The sequence below is a fragment of the Saccopteryx leptura genome, chromosome 4 (genome assembly GCF_036850995.1).
Source record: "Saccopteryx leptura isolate mSacLep1 chromosome 4, mSacLep1_pri_phased_curated, whole genome shotgun sequence".
Classification (NCBI taxonomy): Eukaryota; Metazoa; Chordata; class Mammalia; order Chiroptera; family Emballonuridae; genus Saccopteryx; species Saccopteryx leptura.
The window spans coordinates 58,684,865-58,708,134 of record NC_089506.1 but is presented as its reverse complement, the minus strand read 5'-3'; positions in this window follow the sequence as shown (position 1 = coordinate 58,708,134).

Here is a 23,270-nt window from a genome sequence, read left to right as displayed (position 1 = left end):
TCTTTGGAAAAGTTGTCTAGTCTACCTTTGTTTTACCACCAGGTTCATTTGGGCTGAAATTTTAGATGTATATTTTACATAAAATGAAGATACATATTTTCGACTTAAGTATCTTTTACAGATAGTTTCAGATATATTCTACTTACCCCAACCTTACCATTTTTATGGCTGTTAGGTATAGTCTCTCTCCCATTAGGAGTCCTGACATGAAAGATATTTCTCACATATGATCTGAATTTCCACCAGTAGTTTTGCTCTAATTTAGAGTTCTCAGTTCTTGCTGTCCACAAACTGGTATAGTTTTTTGTTCCATATCTATGCTGTTGCTGATTTCCATGTTCCTGGTGATTGTTTTTTTTTGTTGTTTGTTTGTTTGTTTGTTTGTTTTTCTATCTTGGGAAGTAAAGAAGTGACTTTCATGTTATACCTTTAGGTCTCTGCGGGACAGTAGTTACTGGGGAACTGTGCCCCTGTTAAACAGCCTTTTATTTTATTTTTATCTCAGCTTCTTCTTCTCGAAGCCCATAGGTATTGCTGACCTTCTGGGATTGAGAATATTGAAGTATAGCTTTATCTTATATCTAGAATTTCTACCACCACTGACATCCATCTCTATCTGTTCATTCTGGCCTAACCTGCCAGGCTTCTTTCTCATTTGGGTTAATTCTCCATTAGGGACCCTTCAAGGTCTTTTCAGGTTTATTCATGTCCATCAGGCTATCAATCTGTTTCTATATATCTGAATTTCAGTTAAATAGAGTGTTCAAGTTCTTTCTCAAGAGCTTGGTGGGTCCCTTGTGAATCAAGGAATGTTCTTGAGCCTGAATATAACTTTGTACTTTCCAAGATACCAAAATAAATGTTGAAAATTTATTTTGCAGGGCAGGCAAGAGATAAATCAATGCAAAGGATTGTAAGAGCTGGATTTTAAATTTCTTTCCAAGATTAGCCTCATGTAAAACAAAAAGCCAATAGACAACATCTCCAAAGACATCTTTCCAATCATTATTTCCATATTCAAACCTCAGCTCAGTCAAGTGTGAGTGTCAGCAGAAAGGGAAAATTTGCTAAGGATACCCTTTATCCTGGAGCTTTAAAGGCACTTTTTTTCTCACTTGCTTTTATTTTCTCCTACTTGGCTAGACAAAGTGATCAGCATGAGAGCTATTTCAAAGACCATCAATTTGAATTGCAACCAGTAATAATAAGAACTAAGAAATATTGAAAATCAATCACAATTATCTACTTAAGTCTTCCTTTCTTAGATCTGTAAGACTATATTGTTATTTTTATTTAAGATATTGAATTGGCTCTAGTGAATTACATTTCTTAATACCTTTCTTTACCTTCAGCTCCAGTTTTAAGAAAAAACAGTTTTTTCATGATAGGTTAAATTTTGGGGTACCCAAAAGTCCCAAAGTCTCGGCAACTTAAAAATATTTTATTCCTTACTTAAGCAAGTTGGTGGTGAGTCTGGCTGATATTTTGGCAGAATTTCTTCTACATAATGACTCAGCATTATATGTCTATATTAGTATTTGCATTACTACATGGCAAGGGTAAATGTCTCAAGAGTCTCAAAATTAAAGGGTTCATCCTAGAAGAGACATGGGTCATCTGCTCATATTTCATTGGGAATGTAAGGCAATGGCCACATATAACATAAAGAAGGAAGAGACATGTCATTCCTCTTGTAATCTTGTCCTAATAGGAGGCAAAAATGAACTATAAAATATAAGTTGAGTAATTAATGTTTTATACCAGTCACCTAATCTATATCAAGTCTTAATCTTTAAATAATATAAAGGAGAAAGAAAAAATTAGACATGAAGAAAGTCAACACTAAATAAGGCAGAGAAAACAGATTTCTACTCTATTGGTGAATCAGTTTCTCACCTAACTTCATAGAACACTAACTTAGAAGGATTCTGAAGCCAACCTTACTTAGTTAGCTCAGTAGGTAAAAAAGGATTCAACAGATCAGTGATATCAACTACACGCACAAGAGCAAGGAGTATTGTGTCATAAATTAACTTATTGACCCCAGTTCCAACCCTCTATCTGCACTCATTTCTTTACATGGCCTCCAGTAGGGCAGAGTGGACTTCTCCATCCCTTGATTCAGGACTGGCTCTGAAAATTGTTTTTGGCCAATGGCATGTACATAGAAGTGTGCAATTTCTCAACTAAGACCTTAATGTCCTCCTGTGTTTCCATTTACTCTCACACATCTCTGCCATTTCCATAAGAACAACATACCCCAGGTGGTGCTGTTGTCCCAGGAGAAATATGAGAGAACCATCATTAACCCTACAGTCTGAAGCAGAACTGCCCCATAGACCTGCACAGAGTGGAAAGCAAAGCTACAACATGAGCCCAGTCTACATCAGTTGAACTTCTGCCAACCTTCAGAAAGGCAAGAACAGTTACAAATGATTGCTGTTTTAAGCCATGAATTTTCTGGGTAATTTGTTCAGCAGCAAGAACTAATCAATACATGGGCATGTGCCAGCCACTGGCCATTCATATATTACAGTAGATTAAAAAAAAACAAAATCTAGGAAACAAAAAAAGAATGAGATGCTGTCACACACAAAAAAAGAAAAGCATTCCTAAGGATTAGGGAAAAATATAAGAATGAATATATTTAATATGACTATTTTCTGAACAGTCAAGATGCATGAGCTAAAACCATATGTTCTGTTTTGTGACTATACATTTAAAAATTTCAGTTACAAAATTTGACATTTTAATATTATAATTAATTATGTTTTAAAATCAGGAAAAAAGAGCCTGACCTGTGGTGGCGCAGTGGATAAAGCGTCGACCTGGAATGCTGAGGTCGCTGGTTCAAAACCTGTAGTTGTCTGGTCATGGCACATATGGGTGTTGATGCTTCCTGCTCCTCCCTTCTCTCTCTCTCTCTTCTCTCTAAAATGAATCAATAAAAAAATAAATAAAATCAGGAAAAAAGGATAATGAAATTGGAATGGTACTCAACAAATACATAAATGACCATCAATAATCATTCTATAAAATTATAAACTTGAACATGATATTTATTACAAAATCCATTTATATTAAAATGTAGGGCATGTCTGAGTTTTGAAGGATATGACTTTTGGAAAAAACATTATTACAAACAGTAGAGCCATAAGATTCAGTGACTTAATAAGATACATAAAAATGTAAATAGATTTTTCAAGTTAAATTTCAAAATAACAGTTTTTCAAATGAGATTTCTAAGAAAGCTAATTTGAATTACCTTCTGTAATAGAGACTAACATTAGCTAGGTCCTAGCTAATATATGGAATCAAGGACTGCTTTGGTGGGCTTATAGTCCAACTCAAAATTTCTATATTTTCATAAATAGGCAAGTACAGAAGCAAATAGAAGAGACTGAGCAGGTCAGGAGTACATGTGAATCAATAGCTGATGACTTGGTCAATGTCATCCCAAACTGTTTTATTTCATTGATGTTACTGAGAGAATCAAGCCCTTCACTTGCATTAGAATCACTTGTGATGCTTTTTAAAATAGAGGTGGCCAGATCTCAGATTTCATTGGTGTGATATTGGTATTTTTTTTTTTTTTTTGGTATTTTTCTGAAGCTGGAAATGGGGAGGCAGTCAGACAGACTCCCGCATGCGCCCGACGGGATCCACCCGGCATGCCCACCAGGGGGCGATGCTCTGCCCATCCAGGGCGTCGCTCTGCCGCAATCAGAGCCATTCTAGCGCCTGAGGCAGAGGCCAGAGAGCCATCCTCAGCGCCCGGGCAAACTTTGCTCCATTGGATCCTTGGCTGTGGGAGGGGAAGAGAGAGACAGAGAGGAAGGAGAGGGGGAGGGGTGGAGAAGCAGATGGGCACCTCTCCTGTGTGCCCTGGCCGGGAATCAACGCTCTACCACTGAGCCAACCGGCCAGGGCCGATATTCGTATTTTTAGAAGATCTCTATGCCATTTTAAGTGTAACTAGTGTTAATAATTATCACAATTTTAACCTCTTTTCAGTGAACATAAGTCAAGTAATGATTAATTGCAGTTAACAACTCTCCAGTCTCAGGTTGTTCCTGATTTCATTGCATTCAACCTGATTGGGTCATGTGCTCTAATAATTAAAACCTAGAGGAACTGTCAGATTATCAAATATTTACAAAGTAGCACAATAACATTTTTGCAAACTGTGTCTCATAATAGTCAAGGTGGATTACATAAATAACAGCAAAAGATTATCAGTTAAGCCCCCAAAAGGAATCTGCTTTATCTATAGAAATGATTATTAATGTAAAAAGTTCTAGTTTACATTGATGTAGAGCAGAATACATGTTTAGTTTCAGCTTTATGCTGTGGAAGGGACTGAAGAACAAAAAAGAACTCTGATGTCATAGTTTCAACTCTTAATGAAAAGAATACATGTTAAATATAGATAACAAGTGAAGCTATATTTATAGGTGATTTATAAAATAATCACAGAAAAGAAAATATTAGTTGAATATCAACTGAAGTCCAGGTATAGGAGCTAAATACATGAAATACAAAAGGGCATAAGACTGACCCCTTTACTAAAAAAGGAAGGAGAGAAGAAAGAAAGAAGGAAAGAAGGAAGGAGAGGAGAGGAGAGGAGAGGAGAGGAGAGGAGAGGAGAGGAGAGGAGAGGAGAGGAGAGGAGAGGAGAGGAGAGGAGAGGAGAGGAGAGGAGAGGAGAGGAGAGGAGAGGAGAGGAAAAAGGGGAAAAGCAATTTTTCCACTCTATTTTGGGAAAGATCAAGGAAATAATAACAATGAAATAATTTGAAACTTACTACTTGCCAACCTTGCTACTTGACTAAAATGATTACATTAGAAACCTCATTTTGGAATTACTTTCTGTAAATAAATTGAAATGCTTTAAACTATAGAACATCACCAACACTCTTACAGTGTAGTCTACCAAACAGGTATAAAACAGTTAAGATCTAAAGCAGCTTTGGCAAAAAGTAAAAACAAACAAACAAACAAAACCTCTTAACAGTAATGACTGCACTATCCACTTTTCTCTTCCAAAGGGCAAGCTGCTTATAACTCTTCCAGATTTGAAAGTTACTCATCCATCTATGAAGAGAAAATTGATCAGCCTCCTCCAGCCACAGCTGGGCAGATGATAGACCAAGGGGCAGCAGGCCACATGAGCAGAGGACAGCAGTTTCCTGCCCAGACAAACAGAGAGGATAGGGGAGGAGAGGAGAAAAACAGGAGGAAAAGGAAAAAAAATGGGAACAGAGTTGTTTTTTTAATGCCAGAAATGTAAGAATGCCTTTGTTATAAAATACAGGCATGGATTTTCTGTTTCCGCCACTTGTGATTAGCGAATTATTTTTAAATTTATTAATGAAGTTACACACTTTTCAGGAAGTTACAGCCATTTTCCTGACTATGAAACAAACAAAATATTCCTCACTCTGATCCATTTCTCCATTGACCTTAGGAAAGCTGAACAAGAGAATGGTCTGGGTTACACATTAACCTATGTGTCTAAGATTGTGTGGGGAGAAGAAGCAGTCAGGCATTATTAACTCTGAGGTATTATTTACCTGTGAAACTTGGTTCAGTGTTATTTACTGATGGTTATTTGTACCTTGAAACATTACAAAAGACCAGAAAGTGTTTCCTAAACTGCAGAGAAAAAGTTTTCAAAAAAAAAGTATAAATATAGATTTGGCCTTAAATGAGGCAGTTTAAATCAATTTTGACAAAAATCTTGTGTGGGTAAGTAAAAATTAACAGAACATGATTCATTGTGGGCATCATATATTCAAATTAATGAAGAGCATAGCCAGGTAGACACAATTATCTTATTCTCTGGTTATTACCTGCATGCTGCAATGTACAGAGGAATTTGAAATGTGTCCTTTATTGCTGCCATGCTGCTCCGGGCACTGGCTTGGGAATTAATGATTCATGCCTCTACATAATGATATATGATTAGCACTGTGAAAGTAATTGAACTCTTTGTTCTAGACAATCCCTTGCAGTGTCAGCAAGAAGCTGGAACAAACTCTGTCATTTAACAGTTATGCTGTGAGAAAAACCTCTGATTCCTGCACAATTAACTTACTAATAATTTTTAGGTTCTCCAGCTTAAATGAGAGAATTACTATAATAGACCATGTAAATGTGCATCAGAGAAATAAAGCAATGCAAATGCATTGAACGGGATGGGACATTTAAGAAAATTAATAATTGCTCTCAAATATAATAAGAGACAGGTGTCAGGCTGTTAAAAAGATGATTGTTGTAACTGGAGCAGCTGAGAATGGTAAAAACACAGCTGTTGCAAAGATTAGTTGTATAGCAACAGAGAGTGCATGTTTTGCTATGCACTCTACTAAACTCAGTTTTATTACCATGAGCTCATAAGTTATCTGGAAAGTGAAGTAATAATGATATTGATACCAATTTTATATAATAAAATACTATAACTCAAATCATTTACCATAACTTTGTCTTTGAAATTTCAGCAAACTGACTTTATTATTTATGAAATGTTTCAATGTTCTTCATTAAATATATGAAATATCTCAATAATCATTTTAAGATAATAAACAATTGCATTATATTGAATTGAATTAAAAATGATCAAATTTTGAAAGTAATATGTTCTTTTTGAAATTCACTAATTCCAAAAACCCTTTTATTCTGTGAGTTCAAGTCTATAAAAATGTTATTGTATTCAGTATGATGTGTTGTATTTCTAGTAATTCTGGAAAATTTGATGAATAAGGACTAGACTATATTTGTGTCAGTCTTGGACTCACACTGACCTTTAGGGAAAAAAGGAAAGAAGGAGATATTGCTTTGTAATTATTATCAAATGAATTCTTGTTTGTTATACTACTAATTAGTTAATGTCCTCATGTATTACATAAAACATAGAAAAGAAAAAAAGAATATCAAAATAGAGACTTGAGTGTATTTATGGCTACCTATAGTATTTATTTTATAGATGAGTCTATGAATGGAAATGGATACCAGTCACTCATTACACAACTTTATGAAATAAATGTATATTCCTTGATGGCAGGGAATGGGACTTACGCAGTAAAGTCTTTGTTTATAGTATTTTGTTTGGATAAATTATAAAATTTCTCTTTTATACTTCTCTAAGCCAATACCATCTAATGTGAGTTCCATTCACATTGACAAATGGATGTTAGTTCTACCAAGCATGTGAATTGAATATCAAAATATTAATACACATGAGCTGATAAACTTCTTTCAGAATTGACCTCAAATATCATTCTTATGCAACTTTGGAGATTTATGTATGTGTTTAATACATGACTGATGGCTGGCCAAGGAAGCATTCCTCTGCTTACATTGACCGTACACAAGATAGTAAGCATTAATTCTTTTGATCAGAAAAGTTTTGTTTGTACTTAGATAGATTAAAATAAAGTATTCATCTTTTATTATTAAAGTTAATTTTATACTTCAGAATTCAATTGCTTAATATTTTATTATTTGAGGGGTTTTTTGCCTTGTTAAAACAAGGTGTTGGTATGTTTTTTTGTTTTTGCTGGAGTGACATTGCTATGCAATTAAGCTCCCACTAGTCTTTAATAACCATGAGCCCATTAAATTTGGATCTAAGATTTGATAGACACAAATACTTTCTGGCTGGTTTTCTTATAGATTTCTATTTGAATAATCAGAGAATAATGTGAAGTGATAACAAATTATGATAATACTGAACTTTTCTCTTTATAAAGAAAAGGCATTAACTGTGTTAAAAAAAAAATAGTTTTGGCCTGACCAGGTGGTGGCACAGTGGATAGAGAGTCAGTTTGGGATGAAGAGGACCCAGGTTCAAAACCCTGAGGTCACTGGCTAGAATGCGGGCTCATCCAGTTTGAGCGTGGTGTCACTGGCTTGCACATGAAATCATAGACATGACCCCATTGTCGCTGGCTTGAAGCCCAAGTCACTGGCTTGAGCCCAAGGTTGCTGGCTTGAGCAAGGGTCACTGGCTTGGCTGGAGCCCCCCGTCAAGGCACATATGAGAAAGCATTCAATGATCAGCTAAGGTGCCACAATGAAGAATGATGCTTCTCTTCTCTCTCCCTTCCTGCCTGCCAGTTCCTGTCTGTCCTCTCTCTTGCTAAAAAAAAAAAAAGTTTTGGTTTAACATTTCTACAAGTTTGGCTGAACTTTATTTTCTTATTTTTAAGAGCAGTTACTTCACTAGTATAATCAAAAATCTTAACTAAATTTTACTCATAAGAGACTGGAGTGGAATAATTTAATAAAAAATTACATTGTTGCTGCTAATATAGATGACTATCAAAGGTCTATCTTCAGGTTGACATCAGCATTGTTGTAGCATATTTAATAATAATATACTGTAATCAGTTAACTTTTCCATTATCTCTGTCATTAAAATTATAAAAATAGCTTCTCTGGATTTTTTTTAATCAAAGTAACTACCAGTTGAAAAGATAAGCTAGAATTCTTAAGAAAGTTTATGAATATATAAAAATGTATGCAAATAACAAAAATAATTCTAGTTCTAGTGTTACAACAAATCCCAAAGCATAGAAAAGCATAAAGCTGGGTCCTAGAATCCAGAAAATTTAGTATTTTGACTAAATACTATGTCAGCAACAAGGAATGAGGTGAGACATTTTAAAGTCCCTATAGCTCTTTATATGCCCTTGCATTCTTACCTTATTTGAATGTATTTGTTATTGTTTTTTCTTCCCTTTTCTCCCTTGCTTTCTAACTTATGCCTCTTTCCAAAAATGTGCCAGTGACATAAGAGCACTTTATTGTTTTCTCATGATTCTACACCCTTCAGTGTCCAATAGAAGGTTCACAAATAAGTGTAAATGAATTAATCAGATGAACATGCATGGGTTCAAAGCTAGAGAACAGAAGTTCAAGACAAAGCACAGAAACCAAAAGAAAGAAGATGTTGAAAAAGCAGTAGGGAAAATAAATGAGGAACAGCAGAATGTCTAAGCAATAAAGAGGCAAGCAGACAGGCTTCAGGATAGGGGAAGCCATTGGAAAATCAAGACAAGTTGTCATTTATCTCATTCAGTATCCAAATACAGTATTACTCAAGTGCCAGGCAGCACAATGAACACTAGATGATGGAGAAAAATAAAACAAACACCTTTCCTGAACTAGGTTTTTTTACCTAGTAGAAAGCATAGTGAAGAAAATAAATATTATGCTGCTTATATAGACAGTGATAGATGGACAAGGGGTGGGGTGGTCAGTCCGGGCTTTTGTGTATAGATGACATTTATTCTGAGATTTAAAAGGTGAGTGAAAAAGAACAACCATTCAAAGAGTGGGAAGAAATACTTCCCAAGCAAAGTGAGCAAATGCCAAGTCCCCAAGGTGAGAAAATTCTGGGAATGTCCAAGGAACTTGAATTTGAAGCAGATGAGGCTGGAGGAATGAGAGGAAATTGGCAGAAGATGAAGCTTGAGAAAGAGGCAATGGCAAGGTAATGCAGTGTCTTGGAAACCAGGATGAGGGTTTTAATCCAAGTGCAACACTTATTCCAAGTACAGGAGAGGCCATGATCTAATTTAACTTAAAAGGAAAAAAAAAAAAAAAAAGACAGTACAAGTGGAAAGGCCAGTGGCAAAGCCATAGAAGCATTTCTGGTGTGGGACTACGCCAGCCTCAATTGGAACAATTCCAGTGAAGACAATAAAAAGTAAGCTCTTTGATCTAATAGCATTTGCTAAAGAATTGGATGGTTAAGATGGGAGTCAGGAAAGTAATGAACACCAGGGCTTACTTTCAGGTTCCTGGCTTGAGAAACTGGGTAAAAGTTAATGCATTTACTTAGATGGGGAACCCACAAAAGTGAGGAAATACCAAGTTTGAGTGAAAGTATAAATCAGTAGTCTACCTTTAGGTATGTTCATATGAAGATGCCTAATAAATGACTAAATGAACACATCTATATATGAATGTGGAGATCAGAGAAGATGTCTTGGTTGAGATATTAGTTTGAAAATCATGAGCTTAAAAGAATGAAAATGAATGATTTACCCAGAAAGAAAAGAGAAAAAGGTAGAGAAAAGATCCAAGTACTGTAGTAGGTAGTTAGACAGGCATGAGCAGAGCAAGAAAGATGGGCCAGCTGCAGAGGGTCACCAGTGCACAGAGCTCTGGGTGCCTAGCAACAGGCAAAACTACAAGCCCTTGCATGACCACTCCCTTAAGCATTAACCCTTAGAAGGTGACAGCTAGGCTTCAGCTGTGTTTCAGCTCCAAGCCCAGAGAAACACCAAAATCAGATGGAGGGAGCGATGCCATGGCAACATTGAGACCAGCTGCACTGACTAATGACCCCTGGTGCCAACCAATCAGTGGAAACCATGAGGAGGCATGCCTAGAAATCTGATGAATACTCTATTAAGATCCTCCCCCGATACCCCAGATAAAATCCTTCAGGAGGGAAGACCCAGTGTGTGCTCTCTTATCTCTTTTCTAGCGTCCCCACACTTCTCTCTTTGGTCCCTCAAGGCACATACATATATCTCCCTCTTTCTCCTAAATTCCTTCTACTACTTCTGTCACTTTCTAAATAAACTTTCCCTTAAAATTTCAGTTACTTGGGCCTGAATTCTCTTAAGCTGTATTCAAATACCAAGGTTACTGAACCAAGATCCAGCCTAACTCTTCGCTAATGACTGGTGCCATTTTTACTGCCACTAACAGTACCACAAGCAATTGGAAATGTCAGGACTACAGGGAAGGAGGTGAGAGAGCAGTAAAGGGTAAAGTGGGTCAAATATATGGTGACAGAAGATGATATGACTTTAGATGGTGGGTACTCAATGCAATATACTGATTATATATCATATAAATGTACACCTGAAACCTATATAAATTTATTAAACAATGTTATCCCAATAAATCTAATTTTTTAAAAAAGAGAAGAATACATCACCAACAAAAATAAAGAAATGTCATGACTATTGCTATAAAGACCGCCTTAGATCTTTCCACCTAGGATTAGCTATATGGATGAGGGCATAGTTTTTATATGATCTTCCAGGGGAAATAGGAGATTTATTGCTAACTGACTAGGAGACACATATGACTGGGAAATAATACCAAGTATTAAGAAGTTGAAGTTTCTGTTTTAGTGCCACCAATATAGCTTTTGGTTAAGAAACATGACTCTACCAGAGTCTAAATTTGAAGACTAGTCTGCAACCTGGGCAAAGGAAACCTTTTCTTATGTAAACATTTAAGCCACATGTCAGCCATATAAAAAGTCTTAAGATTCCTGGCTGCAATCAAGTAAAATTACTAGTGAAATGTTGATCTTTTGCATTCTAAGTCACCTATCTTTCCCACTCCCTGCTGGACATGATTTTCCCTCCTAGATTAACATCAAATCTCAAGAATGGATGATCTAAAGTAAATTTTGATACAGGAAACAGTGACTGATAACATTTATTTTTTTATAAATAAATTTTTATTAATGTTAATGGGGTGACATCAATAAATCAGGGTACATATATTCAAAGAAAACATGTCCAGGTTATCTTGTCATTCAGTTATGTTGCATACCCAGACTGATAACATTTAAAATATTTCCTTTCCCTAAGGAATTTTGTTTTCAACAAAAATTTGAAAAATTATTGTGGCATTGAAAACATTAAAGGCAGAATTAAAGTCTTCAGTGGTGGAATTTCAGGTGATCACATTAAAGAGATTAATGAGGGCCAAGGAGGGAAAAGGGGTTCTATATGATAATTGCCAGCATGAACATTTTTAATGAGATCCAGATTTGAAAGCAGAGAACGCAGATTGAACTAACTTGCACACCTTACATATTATATCCCCTTCATCCATTCTAGAATGATGGTATGTACCTTAAGCCAATTGAATTCTGTATAAAGGTAAAAATGAGACATTGATCTCCCTCCCTTCCTTAAAATATGTTTGTTTTTTTTCCTTAACTGAAATGTATATCTCTCATAGGGTTAAAGTAATACTATGATGTTTAAGGTTTGTTGTATATTTATGTATTTCTTTTTCTCACTCCAAAAAAGGATGTGAGATTACTTTAAAAATTGCCTTTGACACTTTTCCTCGTAGGAGAAGTAAACCAGCACACACTAGAAAATACTAAGTTGAAAAGTAGAGCAGAAGCCCTATTATGTGAAACACAGTTCAGTTCAAGGCAACACAGACAATAAAGCCATTGGCTGGGGTAAAATTTAACTGACCCTTTCAGGGTTCAAAGAGATCTTTAATCAAAATGTCTTTCTCTTACCAAAGGAAGAACTCTGCACTGAGCTGATTTAATAGTAAAACCTACTGAAATAGCTCTCACTGGGGGAACATAAGCTAAAACAAAAACAACAACAATAAAAACCCACTGCAATTGTGGTAAGTAGATTTGTTGAGCTGTATTTCTCTACTTCAAAGAATACCGGAGATAAAAAGGATTTTTTTTAAGTAAAACAAGTGAGATGGACAAAATTTTTTTAGAAATAATGTTATTCCTTACTCCCATTAAGTTTACTCAGTTTTTATAAACTCTTCTCATCAGACTTTAGATGTCTCTTACATAATATTCAAATAAAAAGGCTCTTTTTGATACAAAAGGTTATTTATGGTTTGCTTTAATACTGAATTTACTACCAATGTGACTGGCCTGCCTTCAGCACTGTTTCCACTAGAGTACTAGTGCAGTAAATGAGTCACAGTAAATAAGATGTTAGGCTGTGCTTCAAGGGAAATGGAATTTTTTTTTCTCTGAAAGTTAAGGAAATGATTTTCAACTTAGTGCACTATTATCTTTCAGTAGCTCTGTTTTGTTTTCCAAGTTCTATACTACTTTAGCCACCATCACATCTGATGCACATGACTATTAAGGTGGACATGTTAAAGTCAATGGGTGGTTTGAAATAATCCAACAAGGTAAGACCAGTGTGTCTTCTTAATTTCAAAATGAAAAACAACAAAAATTATTACTTCTACTGATAATTGGGGCTGGGAGCAGATCTGATTGGGGCACAAAGCTTTCACAAAGAAATATTAATGGAAATCATAATTCTGACCCCTCCTCAAATAGTGAGAAGCCAATCAGGAGGCCACATAACAAACCCAGCTCGGTTATTAATTTGTCTTGACTAGAACCACACAGTTAAGTATTCACTGCATGAGTTCAAAGCTCAACAGAAAACTAGACTCAGTGATAACCCAAAAGGAAAGTTGCATACAAAAGAAAAGGAAAGAAAACAATAAAATATATGGCTTCCTATCACAGAAAGCCACTTTTACTAAAATACATATATATTGAATTTAATCATAATTTACATGAAAATAATGTGAATTATTAATGAAGCCAAAGGTTGTACTATCTGAATGAATTAAAGTATAAAAATAATTTTTCAGATAATTCTACAAATGATTATTCCTCTTGCCTGGAATCTGAATTATGGTAAAAGTATTCTGCTCTTTTTTTTTCTTCTCTCTCTGATCATCATAATTATTTTTATATTCTGTTCAACTTTTTACTTTGATAATGAAGATCTTTCCCAATTATCAAATTTTCTCAAGTATTTTTGTGATTCTTAGAAAGCTTATATAAAACATTGAGTACATAGACCAGAATGTCATCATTAAAAGTGTACTGCATTATTAATAAGTATAAATACATTGGTTGATTGAACTGTTAAATAAAAGGACAATACCAGTTTAGAGTGGTTTAGAGTGGTACTGTGGCTTAGGAAAGAAAGAAAAGAGAAGAAATTCAGAAAATAATTTTACTTGTCTATTAATGGAAAACTGATTTTTTTAAAGTAGTATCGAAGTAATTTTAATGTCAGCATTTTATCTGACTTTTAGATGTTTTCAACATAAAACAACAGTTTCTATACACACACACACACACACACACACACACACACACCTTTGTGCATTTATCTTTTGTTAATGCTTTTGTCTTAAGCCCTGCATCTATCTGTTTTAGGCCCATCGGTGAGGTAATTTGGTGGCATGAATTTTCTAGTCATCAAACATAAACAATGTTCACTTAGTATTTCACTCTCTTTATACAAGGAACCTATATTCTGGTCCAGATTAACAGCTTTCCTAAACTAATAACTATAGCTATGACCCACTCACAAGATGAATGGATGTTAGCATAGATGTTAACAACAAAAACAACCATAAAGTGAAAACACTGGTTAAAAAAAAAAGTTATATGAGCCCTGGCTGGTTGGCTCAGCGGTAGAGCGTTGGCCTGGCGTGCAGGAGTCCCGGGTTCGATTCCCGGCCAGGGCACACAGGAGAAGCGCCCATCTGCTTCTCCACCCCTCCCCCTCTCCTTTCTTTCTGTTTCTCTCTTCCCCTCCCGCAGCCGAGGCTCCATTGGAGCAAAGATGGCCCGGGCGCTGGGGATGGCTCTGTGGCCTCTGCCTCAGGTGCTAGAATGGCTCTGGATGCAACAGAGCAACGCCCCAGAGGGGCAGAACATCACCTCCTGGTGGGCATGCCGGGTGGATCCCGGTCAGGCGCATGCGGGAGTCTGTCTGACTGCCTCCCTGTTTCCAGCTTCGGAAAAATGGGGGGAAAAAAAGTTATATGTCCCTTAAAGGTAATTGTTACTGACTTGAGCATTTTTGAAGTTTGTTTTCAGAAAAACCATTTGGCAAAGAATAACTGGAGCAATGATAACTCAAACTCCTGAAAGCAAAGGGCAAAAGCATTTAACTTAAAACATTCAGTTTCTTACTTTAATTTATGTGTATAAACATGGTCTAGAAGTATAAAAGTTTTCCTCATGAGAAAAGCACATTTTAGTTGGAAAATATTTTTAAAAGGTTGAGCAATAAATAGGGCAACCTAGTAGCAGGTAAGGATGACCAAAAAGAAAAGCGTAACTACTGGAGAACTAGATAAAGCCAAAAACTTAATGTGTTGGTAGTTTCTGAAATGACTCTTTTGAGCAGGTTCACTAGTAGACCCACCACTGTCCTGCCTCATATTATGAAAAGTTGACTAGCATATACCAAATCTTAGCTCAGAAGAACGCTTTTTTAAGATTTATGAGTGTAATTTGATCTGTTATGATTGCCATTTAATTTATGATTTGTGTAGTAAATTTTCTAGCAATGTACAGTAAAATAAAATTATTTTCAAATAATTTTTCATAAAAATGTAGAAAAATATAAAAGTAGGATTGAAATGATACAATGTATAGCATTCTCTGACTTGTGTTCTCCTCACCTTCATTCCCCATGTCTCCTCTGTCCATGGCCGCATGTCATAGCCCATACTGTAGGCATATTGTGCTTTTACTACAGCTTGCTGCTGAAACATCTTTGATCTATGTGCCCACTGTGTTAATGTTCTATATATTTGCATAAGAAATCAAAGATACTAATTTTTTCTGGAGACATTCAAGAGGCTGAGGTCTTAAGGAAGGCTTTTGTCCAATCTGGTGGTTATAATTAGAGAGCGTTAAAATTTTATAAGGCTGTCCCTATTATCACTCTAAGTTCATAATCTACATAATGAGAAAAAAAAACATTAAACAAACAGTACTAATTAATTTCCTTCAACATGTATCTACTCCATTCTTTTGGTAGTAAAGTCATAAAACCACCAGTCTTATTTTATTTAAAATAATGGCAAGCCTCATTATCTCACTATCTCTGACAATAAAAAGATATTTGAAGATTAGGCCAAATAATAAAGCCATGATACATATTCAAATTTTAATCAGATATCATTATTATACTTGCAAAAGTTGTATGACCACAAAGAGATAAAAATAATATAAAATAAATGCAGGATCCCCTAAATTTTGAAGGATTTTTATAGCTTACAAATGAGAACATTAAAATATTAAGAGCCAAAAAATATAGAATCCAATCAAATAATATGGCATAATATATTATTGGTGGAAGTTTTAGATTTCCAGGAGTAGTCCTGGAAAATAGATTTATATAGCTATTAGGGTTATGCTTCTAAATACAAGAGAATTTTAAACGGGCCTATAATATCACATCATTGTCAAGAAAAAGAGTCCAATGAATGAATACTCTATCAAATTTCTGTGGTCATTATGCAGTCATAACCAATGGAGATAATATTACCCAAATTGCTTGGATGATACAATTGTTTATTTAACAAATAAAATTTGTTAAATCTAAGGAAGATATAAAATTAAGTACAGAAAAGCTTAAGAAAATCAAGCATATAGTGTTAATATTTTTATATTAGATATCTGGGCTTTGAGTTTCTATGATGTGTAATGTTCAGGAGAATTTTTCCTATTAGAACAGCATTGTAACTCCAATTTAAATGTGTTGTTGAATAATTTATTTCAAACTTATAATTTAAAGTTGAAAACTGTAAGTGAAATACTAATGAAAAGTATTAGACATTAAAGTATCTTACAAATATTTTAATAAATTTAATAAGTAAAACTATTACTTGAGTACTTGAAAGTTGTTAAATAAGAAAATTACTTAAAAAGTATAGTTGACAACATTAAATGAGAATTTCATTTAAAATATTTATTGATTTTTAAGTTTTAATTAGCACCAATAATTAAAATATTACTAAATTCCTTTAGCTTTATAACTATATAAATTCAATTAGGTTAAAAAATAAATATATTTTAAAATGTGTAACTAATAAATTTAGTATTAATTTTAAATAAAAATATCTATTATAAATAATCATTTTGTGCATGTACACACACACACACACACACGCACACCCACACATGCATGAAAATATACTCCTCAAAGGCATATACATACAGTAGTGACATGCTATAGCCAGCCCATAGAGGCTCATAGAGTCAATTCTTAAACTTTCAGAAAGTTTGAAAGCCAGTCACTACATACAGCCATTTTCAAAAATTTAACTATATAAACTTAAAATTAAATAAATTGTATTAAAAGCAGAGATAGTAAGTAATCAAAATTTATCTCTTCCTAATTATTTTAATGCATTTATGTCCTATTGTTGTTGTCCGTGGGGTTATTTACATTGGTATATATTGAATATTTTTAGTGAAAATACCCTATAATGGTGTTCTACTGATATCTCTTATCAATTCTTCTCAGTGCTGTTACACTGGTACCTTGATATTGGCCATGGCAGAAGCATTTATACCATAGAGACCAAAATATTCAGCAAAACAGGTTGCTGCTCTTTGGGGTGAGAGGGGTAGGGGAGACAGCTTTTAGCCTTTTGAGTAGTGAGTTTCTTTTTCATTCTCAATGACCCCTGGGAGTGAGTTTTCTTTTCTCAAAAAATGAAATTATTCCAGCTACAGTTTTATTAACTTAAAATCATGTTTGCTTGACAACCAATTTATGGAAATAAGAAAAACACACATTTGCTTTTTATAATGTTGCCATACACATTTTAAAAATAAGTAGATCATACTTTGGATGGCCAGGAGTCACAAGGATGTACGAGAACATTTGTAGTACTCAAAGGGTTAAACATTTACCAGCATACCATTGTATACCGGGCATAATATATTACTGAAATATATACTACAAACATTTTTTTCATGTTCTTAAAGTACCAAGATTTATTTTTGGACAATGAACCCTCAAAATAATCCCATAGGTCATTTCTAAATGTGTTACCCCACTGTACTCAAAAAGAAGAATGTACTTTGGCAGGCTCAATGAGAAATCAATAAAACACTCTATCTTTCAGTCCAGACTTGACTCATTAAATTCCATTCCATTAATTGTTTAAAATAACTGTCAGCATATATTTTCAATCATTGGATGAGAGACTAAATTACTTTATGTTCTATTTTATATATTTACATAACATTTACAAATAGAATTGAAAACATTCCCACAAGAACACACTGAAATAAACACAATAAAAAAGTAAAAAATAAAATAAAAATAATAGTCTCCCCTCCTCTCAGGCTCAGCTTCCTAACAGTTACCTTGTTTCTTAGAAAGATACTTGAAAGAGAAAGAAGAAGAAAGAAAGAAAGAAGGAAAGAAAGAAAGAAAGAAAGAAAGAAAGAAAGAAAGAAAGAAAGAAAGAAAGAAAGGGAGAGAGAGAGAGGGAGGGAGGGAGGGACGGAGGGAGGGAGGGAGGGAGAAAAAGAGAAAGAGAGAAAGAAAGAAAGAAAGAAAGAAAGAAAGAAAGAAAGAAAGAAAGAAAGAAAGAAAGAAAGAAAGAGAAAGAAAGAAAGAAAGAAAGAAAGAAAGAAAGAAAGAAAGAAAGAAAGAAAGAAAGAAAGAAAGAAAGAAAGAAAGAAAGAAAGAAAATGAAACTTTATTTACATGCTCCAGACATTTATTGGACTCCAGGCTTTTACTGGGCTAACTAGAATAATGGGTGGAGAATTGTGCCTATAAAATCTAAGTTGTTTTATGTAAGAAGAGCTACACTTGGAAGAAAATAAAAAATTAGCTGATCTAGAAAAAGTGTGGTAATATACCATATTTTTCATTCCATAAGACGCACCTGACCATAAGACGCACCTAGAGTTTTAAGGAGGAAAATAAGAAAAAAATATTCTGAACCAAATGGTGTGTTAAAACATTTAACAAGATACCACAATAATATTTCAACAATGTAAACTCAACAGCAGTATTAACAACCATTAGCACTGTTATTAACAAATGAGAGGAGACTTTAATGTTCAAATACTCTTTAGTTGTCCGGGAATCCACAGCAGCTAAAAAAATGTGAACATTCACTAAATAAGACGCGTGGGCATTTTTCCTCCACTTTTTAGGAAAAAAAGGTGCATCTTATGGAGCGAAAATATGGTAGTATGCTAGAGAGTTGAGAGACATAAGGAAAAGAAATTTGAGAGGTAACTGTCATTGTTAGGAAAAGCAATATATAAGAGAGATTTTAGAGATTAATACCAATAATAAGTATTTACTGATTATTAATTATGTAACAGGTACTTTCATAAGTGGCTTACATGTATGAACTAAAATTAATTTTTCTAAAAGTTCTTTAAGATACTAATATAATTTTAGAAACCTCTATTTTACACATGAGAAAACTCTGAAACATTGCTAAAATCAGTTGAAAAATGGCAGTTGAAATTCATATCCAAGTAGTCTCCTTCTTAGCTAACTCATTTAACATTTAGACAGTAGTTTACTTTAAAAATATGCTTTTTAGCCATGTAAAAAAAAAAGACATTTACAGAAAACATCAACAAAGACATTTTAATTTTCAATACTTTGGGGATTAAGATTTGTGTTTCTGTTTTTAGCACATCTGAATTGGCCTCAAAGGAGTAGTTTTATTCAGATTATACAAGCAAAACTAAAAGAATCTGAAAACCAATGTCCTAATAACTGTGACACTCAAAGAAAATTAAAAATAAAATGAATTGTGCTAATTAAAGTGCTGTAGCTAAAAGCTAAACATATGACAAAATTTTTATTGCAAGGTGGGTTTTTTTGGTTGACAACTTACAGGTATATCAATTTCCACATCAAAAACCTTTACATATGGTCTCATACTCTTCTTTTAATTATGAGAGTTATAAAGAAAAAAACCTCCTAGGCTGAATGATATTTAAAAATATAAATTCAAAGTCTGTTTTGTATTAGGAAAGAACTCATGAAAATAAAGCCTAACTTTTCTAGGCATATGCTAACTTTGGGAAAACATCCACTTAATTTGCTTGTGGCCAAAAGTTCAGTCTTTTCCCTGTACTCAGAGGTTTATGTGCTAAAAATGCTGTAAATTAATGAAGTGGATACTCCATTTAAGCATTAGCAGCATACTACCAGGAAAAGGCCAGAAGGAACCTGGGCTCAAGAAAAAATAAAAAAGTAGAAGATTCTGATTTTGAAATCTTTGCCTTTTGCACAGTCAACCTCCCCACTCCTAAGTCCTTCTAGCTTCTGTCTATACAGGGGAATGGCATTTCATCAAACTTAAGATATTACCAATTATAAGAAGCACCACTGGTTTATATGGGGTAATATTTTTCTAATCAGTTAGTTAAATTAACACAGTGCTTTCTTTTAACTTAGAATTTTTATTTTATACTCATTGGAAAAAGATTTATATTTCTATATATTGTTTTTCATATCTCTATTGTGCTCATATGAAAAAAGAGAGTAAGAGATAAATTGGTAAAGTAATTCCAAGCCTGACCAGGTGGTGGTGCAGTGGATAGAGCATCAGACTAGGATACAGAGGATCCAGGTTCGAAACCCCAAGGTCACTGGCTTGAGCGTGGGCTCATCCTGCTTGAGCGCAGGGTCGCTGACTTGAGCATAGGATCATAGACATGACTCCATGGTCGCTGGCTTGAGCCCAAAGATGGCTAGCTTTAAGCCCAAGGTCACTGGCTTGAGCAAGGGATCACTCGCTCTGCTGCACCCTCCCCCTCGTCAAAGCATATATGAGAATGCAATCAATGAACAGTTAAGGTACTGCAACGAAGAATTGATGCTTCTCATCTCTCTCCCTTCCTGTCTGTCTGTCCCTATCTGTTCCTCTCTCTGTCTCTCTCTCTCTCTGTCACAAAAATAAAAAATAAAATAAGGTAATTCCAAAACTTCAGATCACTTCCAACAAAAAGTTATTGATAATTCTATCTTCCCATAAAATACCGTTCTTGTGCCACCAGAGCATTGGTGATGCCCTTAAAATATGCCCCACTATTATCTTCAGGGTCTTCTTACAAGCTATTGACATTCTACAGGTTTTTTGATGCTGGTGCTTTCTTAAATGATGCTGACAACAGAGGGTTGTAGGTAACAATCAAGGCCTTCTGCTATAGAGTGAACGTTTGTGTGCCCTTCTCCAAAATTTATATATTAAAACTTAATTCCAAAAGTACTTGTATTTGAAGGTATGGTTCTTGGGAGGTGATTGGGTCATGAGGGTGGAGCCCTTATAGAGCAGGCTCCAGACAGCTTCCTTCCATCATGTAAAGACACAGAAAGAAGACATCTGTCTATGAAACAGGAATTAAGTCTTCACTGGACTTGAGATATACCCGTGCCTTGATCTTGAACTTCCCAGCCTCCAGAACTGGGAGGAATAAGTTTCTGTTGTTCATAACCCACCAAGACTATGGTATTTTTGTTATAGCAGCCCAAATGAACTAAGACACTATCCTTTTAAGATCTTTATATAGTTTATGATTGAGATTTTGAGTGCTTTAGTTTTCTTGTCATGCAACCAGAAACAACAGCCAGGTCAAGTATAATCACACATCATCACTTTCATCTGATCAGAGTCCATTTTAAGATTCCGTCAACTGAAAGACATCCCAATTTCAGAAAAGTTAACCTGTAGGAAATGTACAGCTTACAATTAATGACATTAAGTGTTTGAGTTGCTCAATGTTAACTTGCATTTTGACACAGTTCTTTAATCATTACAGTGAAACAACTGCTAATGAATTTAAGCTGTTTATGTGACTTTTCCTTCTATATCAACCTGCCTGCCCTCAAAATCCATTATACTGGTGTCCCTTTCATTGCCCTCTATGCTTGGATCTGAAGATATTGTAATGTCAGCAAGTTTGCTTTCCCAATTTTTCCTCCCTCGGGCAGAGTGCACTTCGTAAACCACCTCTCAGAAAAAGATCCAACATTTTTTATAACAAGTAGTAAAACACATAGTAAAGTCCTGTTCAATTTAAAGTTTAGGCATACAAACTCCATAATCCTTTCTCTAAGACTTTTTGGACAGAATTTCTTTTTTTCTTTTTTTTTAAGAAAATTAAATTTAACAGGGCAACATTTGTCAACAAGAGTACATAGATTTGGGGCAAACATCTCCACATCATTTGGTCAGTCGATTATGTCATATACCTACCACCCAAAATGAAATCATCCTCCGTCACCTTATATTTGTCTCTCTTTATACCCCTTACCCTCCCCTATCATCTTCTCTCTTCCTCCTTCCCCCTCACTCTGGTAACCACTGCACTCTTATTTATGTCCATGAGTCTCAATTTTGTATCCCACCTATGTATGGAATCATACAGTTTTTAGCTTTTTCAGATTTACTTATTTCACTCTGTATGTTATCAAGGTCCATCCATGTTGTCGTAAATGACACTATGTCATCATTTCTTATGGCTGAGTAGAATTCCATAGTATATATGTACCACATCTTCTTTATCCAATCCTCTATCATAGGGCACACTGGTTGTTTCCATGTCTTAGCCACTGTGAATAAGGCTACAATGAACATGGGTCTGCGTGTGTCTTTATTTACCAAAGTTTTCGAGTTTTGGCAGTATATATCCAGTAGAGGGATTGCTAATTATCTTTTGACTTGATAAAGATTATATCATAACTTATACCATATACTATGTAACCCTAATAGGGTCTAGAGTGATGAAACACACAAATAATTCTGCCAGAAAATGTTTGAATGGTAATAGTAAAAGGGATAAAGGCTATAAATGACCTTACTTAAATTTAAGCTTGACTTTGCCATCAAATACGTTACCCAAATTTAGGCCACATATCTGCTTGAGAGTGTACAAAGAAACAGAGCTAGCACTGTTTCTAAACAAGATAAGGGAGACTTCTTTATTAACCTAGATTATATTCTTTAAACTCACCAATTCACTTCTTAAACTTTTGTGGGTTTGCATTGGTTCCTCCCACTAGCCAATCAGATCCTTCCTTTAAGCTAGACTGACAGGCCTCTATGGCCACCACCTTGGCTTTTACTATACATGCCTTTAAATGGAAGAACAGAAGCTATTTCCCTATAGTCTGGGATGAACTAGTTGTACCCTGAGGAGAGGGGAGTATTAATCCATTTAGCTGGGCTAGGCTGCAATCCCCTGGGGTGTCCAGAACTATAAGTGCTATAACTTCCTAGGAAATGGAATGCTATAACTTCTTACTGAAGCAGGTTTCCCAGTTTTGTTAATCTTAATATTTAATTTCTTCTGCTTTTTTCTCTTATTAATATCCAGCTACCTACACTAACAAAAACACAAACCTGAAAAAATGAATGTAGTTTTTAATTTATATTGAATTTATTTTAACCTTATTTTAATAATTCAAATGCAATTCTGAAAATATTACTATTCCCTAGCACACTTTAAAAATAGTTATCTGAGTTCTATGGGTTTTAAAGAACATAAAAATAAAAAAGTTTACTGTGACTTTCATATTGAAAGTGTTATCTTCTCTGTGGAAAAACCCTATAAGTTGAGGCCTCCAGGTTTATTTTGTTATGCTGATACAAGATATAATAAAAGAGATATAAATGTTTCTCATAAAAATAAC